General features: G+C 40.6%; 1 protein-coding gene across 12 annotated transcripts in view; it reads left to right on the top strand.

The window, feature by feature from the left end:
• Window positions 1-18,714, top strand: part of ZHX3 (zinc fingers and homeoboxes 3) — a 128,232-nt gene that overhangs the window by 59,215 nt on the left and 50,303 nt on the right. For 10 of the 12 annotated variants that reach the window (XM_078057205.1, XM_078057196.1, XM_078057195.1 and 7 more), the window contains one exon: window positions 7,223-7,339. The gene's annotated coding sequence lies outside the window, so the exon portion shown is untranslated. The other 2 variants (XM_078057198.1, XM_078057197.1) reach the window with 2 other exon arrangements.

Here is an 18,714-nt window from a genome sequence, read left to right as displayed (position 1 = left end):
GTTAAGGGCTTGTTTCTAGGAGCTTGTAACTAAGACCACCACAAAGAGAGCAGAGAACAAAACTAAAGCGGCCAGACAAGTCCAAGGCAGATGCCTCAGGAGTTCAGGTCCTGGGAACAGAATGGCAGGCCTGCAGATTAACTAAAAGCTCCTTTTACAGAAAGGAAAAAAAAAAAAGACAAAAATAAGCAGTGAAAGAGCTCAGGGCATCCGATCAGGGACAAGAGAGCCACTACCACATTGAGACCAAATCACAGCAGCTGTTTGAGGTTACTCGGAATGCTGAGCATTGAGCACACTGAGAGTGGGGTGGGGTGCTTCCTCACCCCAGCTGGCCCTGCAGCAAGTGTTGCCCAAGTGCCTATCGGGGCTCCGGGGACCTGAAGCGCTTGCTCTGCAGCCTGTGGCTCCTCTTCCAATATGAGCTATATAAAAAGCCCACGACCTCTTGGGGGCACATGGTCTGATAACTAGAAGAACTACACCGCCCAAGACTCAAGTGGCCATCATACATGCAGGTATTCAGTGTATTACCCAAGAGCAGGAATTGGGAGTTCTAGGTTTGCGAGGTCCAGGATGTGTATCTCTGTGACAGAATAGGGCACAGCACCTCCTCCCCTAATCTCATTCCTTGTAGAGTTCATTTCTCTGTGTGCCCTCACCAGCCAAGGGGAATATGGCCTTTGTCCCATTTCCTCGGGGACTGCCCCTTTATCCCATCTGTCTCCTGAATCTTGACACAGAGTTCAGGTTAACTGAGTGCAAACAGAGCTGAGGAAATGTGGAGGGAGAAGTACAGTTATTCAGTTAGCTTGTTGAAAACACTCTTAGAGGATGGGATATTGTGGGGGCTGTCATTAGGCAGTGGCAGAACCAAAGGAGAGGGTGCCCTCCACCTGCCATGTTCTAGAAGAATTTGTGGCAAAACTCTTGCCATGAAGGGTGAGTCGATCACAGATGTTATACTCACCAGCTTTGCTGGTAACTGTGCTGAAAGGGTCCTCTGCCACTTGGCAGCAGACTCAGCCAGCAAGGAGTCCACTCCCTGTACACCCTAGGCTGGCTTTCTCCCTCCCTGGACTTTGTCTGTCTGCTACCTCACTGTATCAGGTTCTTATCTGATTATCTTCTGGCCCTCATTTCTTGTTCAGGTCTATTTTTTTCCTTGCCCTCTTCAACTTAAACTTCCTGGTTAAAAAACAAAACAAAACAAAACAAATATGAGACTTTCTAACTTTGCATTAGCTAACATTCCCTGCCAAGGCACTGACCCTGAGCGCTTGCCAGGTTTCATTATAGATTACAAAATGCATGGAATTGGGTGTCTTTTCCCCAGGATTTGGTTGCTAGTTGTTTATTTAAAAACCAGCTAGAAGGAGCACCAGGGTGGCTCAGGTGGTTAAGTGTCTGCCTTCAGCCCAGGTCATGATCCCGGGGTCCTGGGATCGAGCCCTGCGTTGGGCTTTCTGCTCGGCAGTGAGCCTGCTTCTCCCTCTGCTGCTTGTGCTGTCTTGCTTGCCCACTTGCTTGCTCTCTCAAATGAATAAATAAAATATTAAAAAAAACCCCAGAGTTTTCTGATTGAAGTTATTTATAAGCAGTTTGATTCTTAAAACTCTTTTTGATATTATTGGGATCACCATGGACCATGAGTCCCAGGTGACCCATATGTTGAGAGGAGGTGTAAATTGAAACTTGGAAAAGTTGACACCAAACATGGGAACTGAAGCGATCACTGCCCGTCAGACTAATAATCTACTAGTCTTAAGATGACCTTTACTTCTGGGGGATATATAATTTCCTTGAAATTAGTAGTCTTAGAAAAAGCCACAGTAATTTTTCCTGGGTTACTATGTTATCTTCAGTTATATTTTTGAAATAAGAACAAACAACAGGGGCGCCTGGGTGGCTCAGTTGGTTAAGCGTCTGCCTTCAACTCGGGTCATGATCTTGGGGTCCTGGGATCAAGCCTCGCATCAGGTTCCCTGCTCAGTGGGGGGTCTGCTTCTCCCTCTCTCTTTGCCCCTCTCCCTGGTTCATGAGCTCTCTCTCAAATAAATAAAATCTTAAAGAGGAAAGAACAGATTGTGTCCGGCCCAAGTTACATTTATAACTTCAAACAATTGTATTCTCATAGACTTTAGCAAAAAAATTTTAGAGAAAAGACCTTTGGAGTCTTTCTCTTCCCCCTGGCAGTCTTTAAGCTCTAAATAACCAAGTATGTTTGAGCACATTCTTTGGCAAAGTAGTTAATATTTCATAATCAATTTTTTTGGGATTTGAACTATATGGAAGAAAGTTCATGATACCATTCTAATGAAGCCTATTAAACAACTTATTCTTATCAGTGAGCATACAAGTTTCCTGTGTATAAATTCCTCTACTAGGAACTGAAAATGATGAAAATTAATTTTAAATGAGGGAAATGAAATCCTTGAGTTCTTGCCTTTTCTGTAGGCAAAAGCAAACAATAAGACCCTGAATAACTGACACTCCTTCTCTGGGATAAGAATATTGGGCTCTCCATGGCAAGTGTAAGCTTCATATTTGTGAATTACTCCCAGGTGTTAGTAGATTACTATAGAAATACAGACAACTAAAGGAAGTTATTACATTACCTTATCAAGGACATTTTAAGATAAGTTAAAATTACATCATAGAACAGAAAGATATTCCATGTTCATGGATTGGAAGACTTGATATTATAAAGATGGCAGTACTACCCAAAGTGATCTACAGATTCAGTGCAATCTCTACCAAAATCCTGGCAGCCTTTTTTGCAGAAATGGAGAAGTTGATCCTAAAATTCAGATGGAATTGCAAGGAATTCTTAATAGTCAAAACAGTCTTACAAAAGAAAGATAATGGAGGAATCATACTTTAAAATTTTAAATTTTAAAAAAGCTACAATAATCAAAACAGGGTGGTACTGGCATAAGGATAGACCTATAGATCAATGGAATGGAACTGAGAGTCCATAAATAAACCCATACATCTATAGTCAATTGAGTTTTGATGAGAGTACCAAGACCATTCAATGGGGAAAGGACAATCTCTTCAACAAATAGTGCTGGGACAACTGGACATTGATATGCTAAATAATGAAGTTGGATCCCAACCTCACACTATATACTACAAGTAACTCAAAATGGATCAAAAACCTAATTGTAACAGCCAAAACTCTTAGAAGAAGACATAAGGGTAAATCTTCATAACCTTGGATTTGGTAATGGATTCTTAGAAATGACACCCAAAGCACAAGCAGCAAAAGAAAAAAAATAGCTAAATTGGACTCCATCAAAATTTAAAACTTTTGTGCATCAAAGGACACTATTAAGAAAGTGGCAAGAAAATCTAGGGAATTGGAGAGGACATTTGCAAATCTGATGAGGGCCCTAGTATTTATAATATATTAAAAACTCTTACAACTCAACAATAAAAAGACAAACAACCCAATTAAAATATGGGCAAAGACTTGATTGGACAGTTCTCCAAAGAAGATATAAAAATGGCCAGCATACCTATGAAAAGATGTTCAGCATCACTGGTCATTAGAGAAATGTAAATAAAAAACCACAGTGACATACCACTCCATGCCTACAAGGATGGCTATGATAAACAAACACAGAAAAGAAGTGTTGGTGAGGATGTGGAAAAATTGGAACCCTCACGCTTTGTTGGTGAGAATGGAAAATGATGTAGCCATTGTGAAAAACAGTTTGGCAATTCCTCAAAAAGTTAAATATAGAATTACTATATGATATGACCCAGCAATTCTGCTTCTAGGTATATACCCCAAGTAATTGAAGATCTATATTCAAACAAATACTTGTACACAAATGTTCATAGTAGCACTATTTACAGTAGGTAAAGGTGAAAACAACCCAAATGCCCATCAGTGGATGAATGAACAAAATGTGATATATCCATACAATGGGATATTTTTCATTGTTAAAAAGGAATGAGGTATTGATATATGCTACAGTATAGAAGAACCTCAAAACATCATGCTAGGGATGCCTGGGTGGCTCAGTTGGTTAAGCATCTGCCTTTGGCTCAGGTCATGATCCCAGGGCCCTGTGATTGAGTCCCTCATCAGGCTACCTGCTCAGTGGGGAGCCTGCTTCTCCCTCTGTCTCTGCTGCTCCCCCTGCTTGTGCGCTCTCTCTCTCTCTGACAAATAAATAAAATCTTAAAAAAATTAAAACAATTTAAAAAATCATGCTAAGTAAAAGGAGGCAGGCATAAAAGGTCACCTTTTGCATGATTTACATTTGTCTGAAATACCCAGAATAGGTAAATCCATAGGGACATAAAGCATAGAAGTGGTTGCCACGGGCTGGAGCAGGGGGGTGGCAATGACTACTTAATGAGTACAGGTTTCATTTTGGGGTGACTGAAATGTTTTGGAACTAGGTAGAGGTAATGGTTGCACAATACTGTGAGTCAAATGCCACTGAATTGTACACTTTAAAATGGTTGATTTTATGTTACGTGAATTTTTAAAAATGACATCATATCGTTTTTATGATCTCATAAATAACTGTGGCTTTGCTGTCATAGTTACCTTGTGACTGTTGGAACCCATGTACTTTATAGCATTTGTCCACTGGGAAAGTTCTTTCCAGCTGTGGGCAGGAAAACTCGAAGACAGATGATCCCAAGTGGGTTTCCTTCTAAAATAACAATTAAGAAATATAGTTTTGCTTTTCCATTTTTATCTGTAGAAGGTGGTAAAACTCCTAGAATGGGCCCTGGGTTGTTTTAAAACGTGATATGGACTAATGTTGGTTAGTTTCTTCATTTAACTTGAAGAACTATGTTTAAAATAACTTTATATTATTTGGAGATGAAACAGCTTTTGGTTTTATGAAAATTAAGAGTAATTTTAAAAGAGGAGCACCTGGGTGGCTCAGTCAGTTAAGTGTCTCCCTTCAGCTTGGGTCATGATCCTGGGGTCCTGGGATCGAGCTCTGCTCTGGCTCCCTGCTCAGTGGGGAGTCTGCTTCTCCCTCTCCCTTTGGCCTTCTCCCCTGCTCCTGCTCTCATGCAATCTCTGTCTCTCTTAAATGAATAATAATAATAAAAAAAGACTCTAAGCCATATACATGCAATTGCAATAAGATTTTTCTAGTGGTTTGCTGTGCTGCACTGCTAGAGATTTTTGTGACAATTTCTGAAACCATCGACTGTCACATATGCTTTATTGTCAGTGGAATTGGTGTCAGGTGTAAGAAAGTTCTGTTTTCAGATCAGTCAAGCAGAGCTTGTGCAAAAACTAAAAATCTTAGTTTCTTATTTTATAACATCTTGAATGAAGGACTTTAGGTTAGATTTGGCAAAATATCTGGCATTGAGAAGAGCTTCTCAAAAACGTAGAAGTGCTTTGCCGATGATCATGAAGTTTTTCTTTATAATGAAATTGGTGCTTCTGTCCCATAGTTCTACTTCTGCCCCTGTGTTATTTGTGGACTTGTTTCTCCAGCAGATGTATTTATGCTAGTTGTCTTGCACACTCCCACCTGGTTCCTTATAGGATCCAGAATGTGCCATCCAGGCTAAGAGTTTGTAGACATGAAGCAAACAAAGCTAACTGGTTTGTAGTGGATTGAACCCACAGCTTTTGGCATCATTAACATCGTGTCCCACTCAACTGAACTAGAGTGTGGAAGAATAAATGCCTTGCTTGAGCAAGGGCTTCATGATTTCAGTTAGAAGGGATCTGGTAAGCATAGCAAAGTATCTGGAATAAATATCATAAGCTGAAGTTGTGGGTAAATATGAGTATTCAGCTTATAATAATTATTGCTTTTGACTTCCACAAAATTAGGAAGATCTCCTTTTTGTTATGTTCACTGGATAATGTTTTAAAATAAGAAGAGATCAGTTTTTAAGTTGTGGAGAATTCAAAGTTAAGTTTTTCAATAAATTATTAATTAGGAAAATTTTCCCACAAGAGCAAATTTAACTGGACATGGTGCTATTCTCACACGACAGCAGCAGAAAAAAGTGAGGTATGCAGAGGACGCTGCTGCTTATTGTGGGTTTCTCTTTGCCTGGGGACCCCGCCTTTGACAGCAGCATAATGCATTTCCTTGAACAATTTACTTAACCTTTCTGTGCCTTAGGTTCCTCACCCAGGCAATTAGAATAATGAAATCTATTACATATGGGTGTTAATAAAGATTGACTGAGTTAATGTAGTTAAAGCTCTTAGAACAGTGCCTGACACAGAATAAAAGCTTGAGATGTGAACATTAAAGACGGAAGAATAATGGTGAAGGATGAGTAGGAGCTGCTTTGGTGAGGGGCAGACTTGTTTACAATCACAGACACTTCTAGTTCTGACCCTCTCTTGTGTGCCAATGCACTGTTCTATCCGAAGTTCTGAGAGCCTCTGGTGTACTCGCTTTAGGGCCACTTTACTGCTAATGGGCATCTCAACCAAAGAGAATGCTTTGGGAAAGAAAGAAAGAACTCAAAAGCAGTAGTTTTTCAACTGTTTCAGAAATTTTAAGATTGCGTGAAGCTTCTCTAGTGGTTTGTTGAAAACACATAGTTACTGTCTCATGCATTCACTGAGAGTTAGTGTGTGCTCATCGTTGGCACTGGGCAGAGTGGGATGACATCGGGGTAAGGGTCAAGACAGAGATGGTGATAACATGGTTCCTTGGCCTGGAACTCACAGTCTAGACCATTTTTTGTACCACTAGAATCCATGCCAGGAAAGCCCCAGGGCTTTGAATGGAAGAGCATCAGAAAACAGCACATTTTTAATGGTGTGTGTTCTTGGAGTAGTAAGGCCACATGTTGGTTAATTTTCTCATCTCTGTTAAGCCATCTCAAACTTAGCTAGAAGAGGGACAGGGAAACTCATTGGTGGAAAGAGAGTTAAAATCACTGATTTTATGAATCATATAAAATTACAGATTTTATGAATCCTTTTGTTCTGACCTATTATCAGAGAGAATTGAGTTTGCCTTATTTCCATTTATATTTTTTCAGTTTCTACTAGCATTTTTATAGTTTCAAATTGCTAGTTTGTATTTGTATAACCCCTTTTACTCTCCTTCCTCTCCGCCCCCAGCCTTGGTTTTTCTGTTTGTGTATAGTTGTGGTGGAAATGAATTAGGAAAGGAGATTGATGAGCTTGGATAACTCCACTTCCTAGAAGGTACTTTATCTCTTCTCATAAAGTAATGGTATGCTGCTCCTTTCTCAGGACTGAACTGCAGCTGCAGAAGCAACAAGTGGACCTTTCAAGATGCATACAAGGCTGCAAGAAATGAAGGGAGAAACTGGAGAGACCAATGAAGGGAGGAAGAAGCATGTTTCCTGGGTAAATAGTATGCTTCTGAATTTTAAAAGTTTCTTGCCATATCGGTTACCAGACTTTGTAATACCAGAGTCTTCAGAGCTATATTTAGTCTTTGCATTGTTGTTAAACATTCTTTATTTTCTCCCCTCCATTTTTATTTTTGCGATCTTTGATCAAATGATTCTTCTTTTTATTAATCTAAAAATCTGCACTGAATATACAAGTTAGGTGAGAACTTGTTGTATCTTAGGCTGACTGCTGGGTATTACAAAAGTTGAGTTGTGTATTGTGTCTCTGTAATGTGCAGGTTTAGTCTGAGGCCAACTTTTAGTCTGAGTGTGAGACTTAAACTTTCGTTTTATTAAATGACTGACTTGAAAAAAAAACTAGAATACTAATTTGAATACCAGTGTTCCAAGCCATACACTCAGGCTGCCCTCTGGAATAGGAAATATTTTTCAATGCTAAATATAATACTAAAGACAAAGCAGATTGGCAAATAATCAATGTAAATAGACCTAGCCTTTACTTGCTGAAGTAGATGTGCCCTACTTAAGGTTTTTTTGGGGTCATTTATTTATTTATTGAGTTGTGAACTCAATTTATTCTGTTATTAAGCCACTCAGCTTGTGCTTAGACTTTGGGGTTTTGTTGTTGTTGCTGCTGTTGTTAAAACTTTTTAAACAAAGGAAATCTATTGCATTATTTTTCACTATAAAGTTAAGAACTTTTCTTCCATGTGCTGAGTAGAAATTTTTGGAAAGAAAGGGGGAAGAAATGGAGTCAGAGCCATTGATAGTACATAATGCTGGAAGTTCTGTGCACATCGTTCTGACTTTGACAACTTCATGGCAACATCACTCCTCCACACGTCTGGGGCCACACAGTCCATGGATATGTTCCTATTGTTGTAGCTTCTGGAACTTCCTGCCTTATGGTGAATTGCCGCAGGGCTACTGTTAGATATATGACAACTTCCAGCGTGCTCATTCTTTAATTTTGAGTTGTAGACTGAGTAAAAACTGTTTAGTGGCCTTGTATGTGAATCCTCTAAACTAGAAATGGCATAAGACAAGATTATTCACAAGTGAACTTTATGCCCATTTTCTAGTGCTCACCTTCCCACCAACTGTTCTAGTCACACTGGTCTCCTTGCTCTCCCAGTCAATCCAGAAATGCTCCTGCCTCAAATCTTTTCTTCTCAGAGGGGCACCTGGGTGGCTCAGTTGGTTAAGTGTCTGTCTCTTGATTTCAGCTCAGGTCATGATCTCAGGGTTGTGGGATCAGGCCCCACTTTGGGCTCTGTGTGGAATCTGCTTGACATTCACTCTCTCCCTCTCCTTCTGCCCCTCCCCACCGCTGGCACTTGCTCTGTCTCTAAAATAAATAAATAAAATTAAAAAAAAAAATCTTGGGCACCTGGGTGGCTCAGTTGGTTGAGCGACTGCCTTCGGCTCAGGTCATGATCCTGGAGTCCCTGGATCAAGTCCCGCATCGGGCTCCCTGCTCGGCAGGGAGCCTGCTTCTCCCTCTGACCCTCCCCCCTCTCATGTGCTCTCTCTCTCTCATTCTCTCTGTCTCAAATAAATAAATAAAATCTTTAAAAAAAAAAAAAAAATCTTTTCCAGGGCTCCTGGGTGGCTCAGTCAGTTAAGCGTCTGCCTTCGGCTCAGGTCATGCTGCATTGGGCTCTCTGCTCAGCGGGGAGTCTGCTTCTCCTTCTCCTGCTCCCCCTGCTCATGTTTGTGTGCTCACTCGCATGCTCTCTCTGTGTCAAATAAATAAATAAAATCTTTTAAAAAAATATTTTCCTCTCAGATAGACACATGGCTCCTGCCCTCTTTCTCCTTTAGGTTTCTGCTGAGGGGACAAAGTTGATAGGAAGGGCAAAGCCAAATTGGAATCACCAGGAATTCTCTGTTATGTTAGTCTCTGCACTTACTACCTGGTAACACTGAGCCATCTTGTCTCGCTCCATCTGAGCTCATTTGTCCCGATCCACTCCTACCTATCAAGTATGATGTTTTATTTATTCTACACATCATGCTTTTTCTATTTCACCTTTAAGATCTTTTGAAATTGACCTTTCACTTTTAAAGGCACATACATTTGACTCAGCAATTGCATTTCTAGGAATTTATCTCACATCTAACCTCCTACAGGTATGTAGGTAATCCTGTTCCACCTCAGTCTCTGTTGAATCCTCATACATGCTTCCTATCCTCACTAGCACTTGAGCAGAGACTAACTACCTCTTGCTGCCATTATTTCGTTGTGGCCGTGGGTCATGTCCCCCTCCAATAACTGAGGCAACTGCCTGCTTCTTTGCCTGAATTGCAGTGTATTGGAGACATTTGCACAGTAGCTAATTATATCCCCTTTCAGGTTGAACTCCATTCCCTTATAGCAATCTTTGTCTTCCCATTTGCGAACACCTCAAACGGTTACACTTTTTGCATTGTATTTTTTAGATGTTTAGATAATTAAACATATAAGCATGTGCCGGTGGTATCTCTACTTGGCTGCACACTAGAATCCTTTCAGAAGCTTTATAAAATACTAATGCCTGGTCACACCCCCAGGGATCCTGAGACAATTTGTCTAGGGTGAGGCATAGCATCAAAATTTTATTTTTTACTTTTTAATAATTTTTTAAAATTCCAGTATAATTAACATACAGTGTTATATTAGTTTCAGGTGTATGCTACAGTGATTCAACAATTTTATATGTTACTCAGTGATCATCATAAGTGTGCTCTTAATCCCCATCACCTATTTCACCCATCCCCCCTCACCCACCTCCCCTTTGGTAACCATCTGTTTGTTCTTTATAGTTAAGAGTCTGTTTTTTGTTTCTCTTTTTCTTTGTCCGTTTGTTTTGTTTCTTAAATTGCATGTATGAGTGAAATCATATGGTATTGGTCTTTCTCTAACTTCTTTCACTTAGCAGCATACCCTTCTAGATCAATCTATGTTGTTGCAAATGGCGCCCCTAGAATTTTACATTTTTAATGGAAAATCCATTTATTTAGGTTTTTTGTTTTTTTTTTTTAAGTAGGCACCGTGCCTTGTGTGGAGCCCAACATGGCTTGAACCCAAGACCCTGAGATCAAGGGTCAGATGCTTAACTGACTGAGCCACTCAGGCACCCCTCCAAATTTAATAAACACGATCCACTCCCCTACAACTTTATTGCCTTTCTTTATGTCTGGTTGTTCCAACTTCCTTCATTTCTTTTTAAAAAAAATTAAATTTACCATAGTATCACTTTTAGTCTTTCACGGAAACTTTTAATAGAAATATAAAACTTTTAAAGTAAGAAAAGAGGCAGTGAAAAAGCAGTTTCCTACTCCTGTTCCACAGGCAGGCAATTCCGTCTCCTAAGCAGCAACTCTTGTCTGTTTCTTAAGGTTCCTTCCAAAGTATTTTGGTTTTTGCTTTCAAAATAACTAACTCCTTTCTTAAAAAAAAAAAAAGTTTCTCTAGGTTTTTTTGGTTGTTTTTCAATGTTATTAGTTGTGTGCTGAGTTTTTATTTTTGTTTCTTGACAATACTCAAAGCAATGTTTGTCTTCTGTTCTTTTCATTGTCCATAGATACCTTGTGTGGTGATTTTGTAACATTTTCTAACTTCATTATTGTCATTTCAGAGCTTATCTCTTTCAAGCAGAGTATTGTTGGATTTTGTCTTCTGTTAAACTAATCCTGAAGATTCTATGACTTACATCTAAGTTTATCCTCTTTAATTCATGGTTGCTGTTGCATTTGTTATATTTTCTATACATAACTTACTTCTTGATTTTTATATTTCTTAGTTGTCTCTTTTCTGTTACACCTTTGTTTTGGGGAAATGTTTTTTCTTTCCTTTTAACTTTTAAACAAATTTTAAAGGTGAACAATCTTTTGAGTTTTCTTAGTGCCAGAAATAACATTTGTTTCTATATTTATTTACTATCATCAAAGCAAAAGCAGGAACTTTCCTTTCCTTCCATATAAGGAAACTCCGTTTCTGCCTATTTTGGCATCCCCTCTCCCTATTCCTTATCTACCCCCTTATTTTTTCCTTTCACATTTACATTTGTTTTGTGAGGTGTACTCATTCTTCTGGGGGCTTCAGCCTGGTACTCATAAGTATTTTGCTATTCCTGTTAGTTAACGACCACTGAGGTGTCACTCTGAGCTGGATGGAAGCTGAGGTAGGTGCAGGAGATAAACGAAGATAAAGGTGGTTCTGACCCTGCCTTCAAGGTCCCCTTTCTGGTTGAGGAGGTGGCCCCCATGCAAACTAACAATGGCAAAAGATGTGATGTGTCAGGTGTCCTGGAGACACGGAGGGAGGGAGGGAAGGAGGGAGGGAGGGAGGGAGTCAGGGAGTCAGGTTTGGTGAGTCAGTGAAGGCGTCCTGGGAGCTGCTGCTACTGCACCAGTAGAGCTTTGTGAGACAGAGGATAAAGCAAAAGGCCTAGGGCCTGAAGGTGCCCACGTTCGTTGCCCAAGTTTTTCAAAGCCTGGCTGGAAAGAGGCTGAACAAAGGGATGTTGGGCCACATTGTGAAGCACCTCAAGTGCTTGACCAGCAAGTTTCCATTTGGATCCTGTGGGCTGTGTCACAAAGGCTTTAAAGCAGGAGATTACCATGCTCAAGTTTGTTTTTAGGAAGATAACTCTGGCTATGGTGTGAAGCACGGACTGCAGGAAGTCAGTTAAGCGGCTCTGGCAGTCATGCAGGTAAGAGGTGATGAGAACTTGAACAAGGTGCTAGCAGTGGTGATGGAGAAGAGAACATGAGGTGTTTTGAAGCAGTGTCTAAAAACGCTAGTATCTGACTGAGGTGAGATTGAGAATGAGAGGATGACTGAGAGGGGTTTGTTGGTTTGTTTTAGGGAAGGTGATTAACAGATGGTGGAAATATTGGCCAACTTACGGAGTGGGGTAAAGGGTCCCGAGGGGATTGCAGAGACTCATTTGGAGAGAGACAAAGAAGAGTTTATTTTAGGATTTGTTGAATTTAAGAACTCCTGAAGAGAGCTAGGGAAACATATCTAGGGGCAGTTAGAAACATGGGTCAAAAAGTCAGGGGTACGATGTGAGGGCTGGAGATAAAGGGGTGGGAGACGCTTGCTCCAAGGATGTCAGAGTCATGAGAATAGACATAAACCCACAGGTAGAACATGTAGACAGAAAATAAAAAGGGCTTAGGATGTCTCTGGGCAAAGACTGGTTCTTTACGTGCAGGAAATTGAGACGTACTAAGCACTGTAGTACATGTCCTACGTAGGGTGACGAGAGCTTTTCCAGATGGCTTCCTTTATCTTCTCTATAGCCTGTGTATGGAAATTATTGCTACTCTACTTTGTGGGCCAGAAAACTAAGACTCCAAGGCATCATTACTAAGCTAGTAAATGGGATTGCAAACTAGACCAAAATGCCAAATTAATGCTAGAGGAAGAGGTGGGGGAGAAGTAGAAAAGAGCCATGTGGAAGAGATGATTTCCTATGAGGGGCAGTGGCCAGCAATGGCTACCTAGAGGTCCAGTAGGGTAAGAAGAAGCCAAGCCACTGGTTTCTCAGTTAGAGAACAGGTAGCGATGTGAGCATGCCCGGTTCCCACAGAGTTCCTAAGTCGGCTCACACTGGAGTCAGGAGGGGCTAAGGAGATGCAGGTGGCTGTTGAGTACAGTTTTTGGAGATGGCTCAGTGGCAGAGGAGTGACAGGACACCTGGTCTGCGGGGTGGCATCATTTTGTTTGTTTACAGATGACAGCTTGAAGTATTTTGATTTGCTCATCTTTTTTTTTCTTTGGGTCTTATATCTTACATTGCCTTTTTTCTGGGCTTCTGCTACCAAAAAAAAAAAAAAAAAAAAGAATAAAAACTCTGCTGGATTCCCTTTCACATTATCTGCTCATTTAACTTGTTTTCTTGGAGTTCTTTTTTTCTCTTTCCTTCTGCACATTGCTTTCAGATATTTCCAGGCTGTGTCTTCAGTGACCCTCTTTGATCGCTAATTATATGAGATCCTGGGAATTCCTCCTTGTTTCTTCTCTGAGGTTTCTCCATATCTGGAAGTGGTTTTCTTCTGTCATTTGAATCTTTTGTTCAATTCAGCTTTGTCCAGAACTCTAATTCATGGCCTGTGCCTCTCTTCTGAATGATAATGTGTTCTCGTACTCTTTGACGACAGGAGAGCATAGTGCTAAGAGCATGTGCTGCAGAACTAGGTTTGCCTGGGTTCAAACCCTGGCTCTACCAGCTGCTAGCCAGATGGGTGACCTTGGGAGTTACTTAGCCTTTTTATGCCTTAGTTTCTTCACCTATAACTGGAGGCAATAATAATACCTACTGCCAAGGGTTGTGATGAGGAGTAAATGAGCTAGAGCTTCTGAAGTGCTCAGGAGGAACAGTGTCCACTGCATGTCGTGTGCTCTATGCTTGTTAGCTGCTCTTGTTATTACTGCTGCTGTTGTCCTGGGGGAAGATAGGAGAGATGACCTTTTCCTGATTGTCATTCGGACCACACAAAAAAGTGATAAATTTGTAGACTATTGCAGCCTTACTTGAAAAACTAGAAACAGGTAAATTCTGGGAGCCAGGTAGCATTCCCCCAAGTTTTTAAGGAATTCAGCAATGAACAACTTTAACCTTGGTCCTGATGTGGCATCTGGAGTTGCAGATGTCCACTGTGTGACCCCACACTCCCCATGGCAGTGTTGGATTGCTTTCACTTAAATATAGGCTATAAAATTTTTATTTCTGCCTTACTGAATAGTTCTTCCAAAAAAATTGTTATTTAATTTTGCTTTACCCCATCTGCAAATAACATGCTGGCCAACCAGCACACAAAAGTAAGTGACTTGCCTGAGGTCTGTGGTGGGGTTGGGATTTTAGTCCATGGCATCTAACTTCAGTGGTATTAAAAGAGGAGAAAGGGTTCACTGGAATATATATATATATGTCAAACTATAATGCTGTCTTAGTTCAGGCTGCTATAACAAAATACCACAAACTCGGTGGCTTATAAACAACAGGAATTTATTCCTCACAGTTCGCATGGGCGGAAGTTGAGATCAGGTACCAGCATGGTCAGGTTCTGGTGAGAGCCCTCTTTTGGGTTGCAGGTGGCCTTTTTCTTGTTATATCCTCATATGGTGGGAAGGAGAAAGAGCTCTCAGAGGTCCCCTCCGTGAGGGCACTAATCCTGTTCAGAAGAGCTCCACTGTCATGACCTAATCACCTCCCAAGGCCCTCCCATGTAATGACATTGGGAGTTAGAGTTTCAACATGAATTTTGGGGTGGACCAAGCATGTAGTCCGTAACAAGTACCAATGTCTAAAAGTACGGTTATGAGCTCTCCATGATGATTTTTTTTTACAATGACAGCGTGCTCTTTTTATAAGCAGAAGAAAAATATAACTCCTTGAACAAACAAAAGAGTAATAGCTAAGTGTTTGCATGACAGAAATAATAAAGTGAAATCGTATCAACTAATCTCTTAGAGTTTTTAAGGAAAGTGAGCAGACTTGTGAATGAGGGAGACAGTCCCTTAAGACAGAATCTGCATCATCTCAAATAAACTCTCAAAATGTTTATTAACTATAAAGGAAAGAAAAGGTAGTAACTTTATAGCCGAGAAACCACCTTAACCAAATGATCAAGGTCAATCACCAGTAATCACCAGTAATAAGACATATTGCTATCATGAACCCTATGATACAATGCACTAAGGAGAACACAACATCATTTCTGTGGTATTTTTGTCAAAAATGCATAACCTCAGGGGGGATGGGTGAAATAGGTGAAGGGAATTAAGCAGTGCACTTGTCATGATGAGCACAGGGTGATGTATGGAAGCGTCAAATTACTATCTTGTACACCTGAAACTAATATAACACTGTGTTAACTGGAATTAAAATAAAAACTTAAAAAAAATGCATAACCTCAGTGTAATCAGGAGAAAACATCAGGCAAACCCAAATCAGAGACGTTCAACAAAATAACTGATAAATATTCTTTTTTTTTTTTTTTTTTTTTTTAAAGATTTTACTCATTTGAGAGAGAGAAAGAGTGTGAGCACAAGCTGGGGGTGGGGCAGAAGGAGAGGGAGAAGCAGACTCCCTGCTAAGCTCAGAGCCAGATGCGGGAGGGCTCGATCCCAGGACCCTGAGATCATGACCTGAGCCAAAGTCAGACACCTAACTGACTGAGCCACCCAGGTGCCCCTAAAATAACTGGTAAATATTCTTAAGAAGTGTCAAGGACACAAATGACAAGGAAAGATCAAGGTTCTGTCACAGGCTGCCGTAGACTAAGAAATGACTACATAGAGTAGGCATTCTGGATAGAATCCTGGGGCAGAAAAAGGACATTAGTAGAAAAAAGCTTGTGCAATTTGAAAAAGATTTTTGGTTTATAGTATTGTACCGGTGTTAATGTCCTGGTTCCGTTCAATGCACTAGGCTCATGTAAGATGTTAACCTCAGGGGAAGCTGGGTCAGGGATATATGGAAACTCTACTATTTTTGCAACTTTTCTATAAGTCTAGAATTAGCTGAAACTAAAAAAAGAAAACTTTGACAAGATTCGTTACCAAAGTTTTCTGTGTTCTCCCTATCTCATTTTCTCTTCAGTAAAAAGCCATCACAGGTTAGAGAAACAATTTGGTCCTGGGTAGAAACTGGCTTAAGAATAGGAGGCAAGCTTGGAGTTCAGCCCCCTTCTCTGAGTGGGTACATGAGAATGGTGGCTTGCCACACTGTTGCCTTGGGCTCATTTTGTGATGTGTTGAATTACCCAGGCCTTTCTAAAGCTATGCTGATGGGAGATTTTTCTGAAATTTTTATGAGGCCAAGTGGGCAGAAAATTAGTGCAAGATACTGCATTTAAGGAAAAACAAAAATCCAAACCAGACTTACACAGAGTCATGGGTCCAAAGATATCGATTAGTACCTTGGTGTTCTCTGAGGATATTGCCTCACTCTTTGCTGCTAAGACCAAAATGGTCTTGAAAACTGGTGCCCATCCATGCAGAGATGACCAAACCCAAGCAGTCCTCTGGAAGCATATGCAGATGAAAGTCTCTCCTTGGTCATGAGGAAGCAGACAAGCTTTAAAGCCTTGTAATAGAAAAATCATAAAAGCTAGAGGTTTATAATGTGTTCAAATGAAGAATGTTGCAAAGAGGCAGCCGACTGGGAGTCTTCATGGAGTCTAGGAGGATTTGGACTCTGTCAGAGTACAGATTGCTCCATCCACAGGATGGAAGGCGCCCCACTGGCCTGGCACAGACATTTTGGTTGTTGCAAAGCTGGGCTTGCTACATATGCAGGTGATAACCTTCTTTAGAAGCTCTATGTTTGTACCTGATGAGGGATAGCCTGATTTAGGGATTCTGTTTCCCAGATGCCCCGATGTAGGGAAAGGACAGCTCTGCATAAATGACAGAACAGAAAGGCTCCTGGAAAGCTATGCCCCCTCTAAAAATGAGGGGGAAGATCTAGTGTGTCTCCATTGAGTTTGGTTGGTATTAAACCAGTTCTGGCTGGCCCACCCAATTAAGAATTTCATAATCTCAGTGAACTAAAAAAACATTGTATTTCTGAACTTAGAAAGCTGGGGACTAAACCATTTTTGGTCAACAAGTATTTTGTGAGCACCCATTGTGTGCCAGGCACTGTGTTAGGCCCTGAGAATATAGCAATGATCAAGAGAGTCATGGTCCCTGCCCGCATGGAGCTCACAGACCAGGAGACTGCACCTCTGAGCCTGAACCAGCCCACCCACCTCCCTCATTCACATAGCTTGGTTTACACCAAGGTAAAGTTTGCCCTTATATAATCCTAGAATTTAAAAACCTCTTTATGCATACTTTGTTATCTTAATTTCCTTCCAACAGTGCTTAAAAGAAAAGGTGTTTTCCTGTATACTTCATACATTTCATTTACATAACTTTGAGGTTGTATTTGGTGCCTTTAATCATAAAGCACCATTTCTCTTCTCTGGACCACTCCTCTCAGGCTCTGATGTTGAAGACGCTTTGGGAAGGCTTCGTGGGTTTGCTCAGTGCTTATGGCAAACAGAAATATGTTTACTAAGGCATGGTGAGCTCGGAGAGGTGTAGCTTGGCCAGCTGGCAGTGTCCAGAGGGAGCCAACTCTTCTCTGCTGCATAGACATTTCTCCCTTCCTGAATTTAATCTCTCGGTTCTGATTCCAAGTTGAACCTCAAAGCAATGAACCAGCTAGAGTGGTGCTAACTAACTTGATTCCACAACACTGTTAGTAGTCTCTTGCCTGGCCCTCCTTCCGGAGGCTCTGGGGCTTTCTTATTGAGTAGAGACTTGTCCTCACGCCTTGAGTCGGTAAAATACTAATGATTATGAATTTTTAGTTATTCTATTTAAAAAGTACAGTGGATCAGTGATGAACAGCATTTCTTACTTATCAGAGAAATCAAGGATAAGCTATTGGTTGACAATTTGGAAGGCTCACCTCTTCTAACCTGGTAGAGCACATAAATGGTCATTTTTTCAAAGTACTTTTTGCAGAACAAAGTCTACACTCGTCAGCAGAGCTTTCCACCATCTGATCCTGATTCCTTTCCAGCCACAAATTTTCCAACCGACCCCCACATAACTTCTATTACACCCTAGTAGGCTACGTGTACCTCGTACTTTCGCACCACCAAGTTTTCTCTGCCCTTTTCTGCCTTTAAGACCCAGATCATCCAGTTCCTGCCCCCCTCCCCATGAAGCCGCCTTTGATCTTCCTATGGCATTATTTTGAGAGAGAGAGAGATACTAGATGCCCCCCTCTTTTTTTTTTTTTCTTTTTTACAAATGAGGAAACTGAGGCACAAAAAGGTTAAGAATTTTGCCCAAAGCGACAAAGTGGTAGAGTTGGGATTTAGGATGTAAGCAAGTATCTTATACATGAAAGAGTCTCGGTCAGAGATTTCAACTTTGACTTTAACAAAGTTCATTTGTTAGTTGTGTTACAGAAGAGCAAAGGTAATATTTGGTAAAAGAATTTTAAATATTATAAATTGTAAGTATCTAATGGGGGGCCTGAAAATCATTATATCTGCTACTGTCTGCATTCTATGTTGAATCTCCTTTATAATAATAGATTGGATGTAGAAGTAAAGGGTAAGGAAAAATTGAAGATTACTTTGAGGGTTTCTTACTTAAAATACCAGAAAAAGGATTGGGCCTTTTGTGGTAGGAAGGTTATCATAGGGTTTCTGGATAAAGTTAGAAAAGACTTTGAAAAAGACAGGGAAATGAGGGTGTTAAATTGATACCAACTTGGCAATTTAAAATAGAAGAATTTCCTCTTCTAGGCTGTTCTGTCATTTTCATTTGATTCTTTATGACTTCTGTTTCTTTGATGAGATTTTCTA

This window comes from Halichoerus grypus, chromosome 10, assembly GCF_964656455.1.
Source record: "Halichoerus grypus chromosome 10, mHalGry1.hap1.1, whole genome shotgun sequence".
In the NCBI taxonomy this organism is placed as follows: domain Eukaryota; kingdom Metazoa; phylum Chordata; class Mammalia; order Carnivora; family Phocidae; genus Halichoerus; species Halichoerus grypus.
This window is presented reverse-complemented; position numbering and strand designations above follow the sequence as displayed.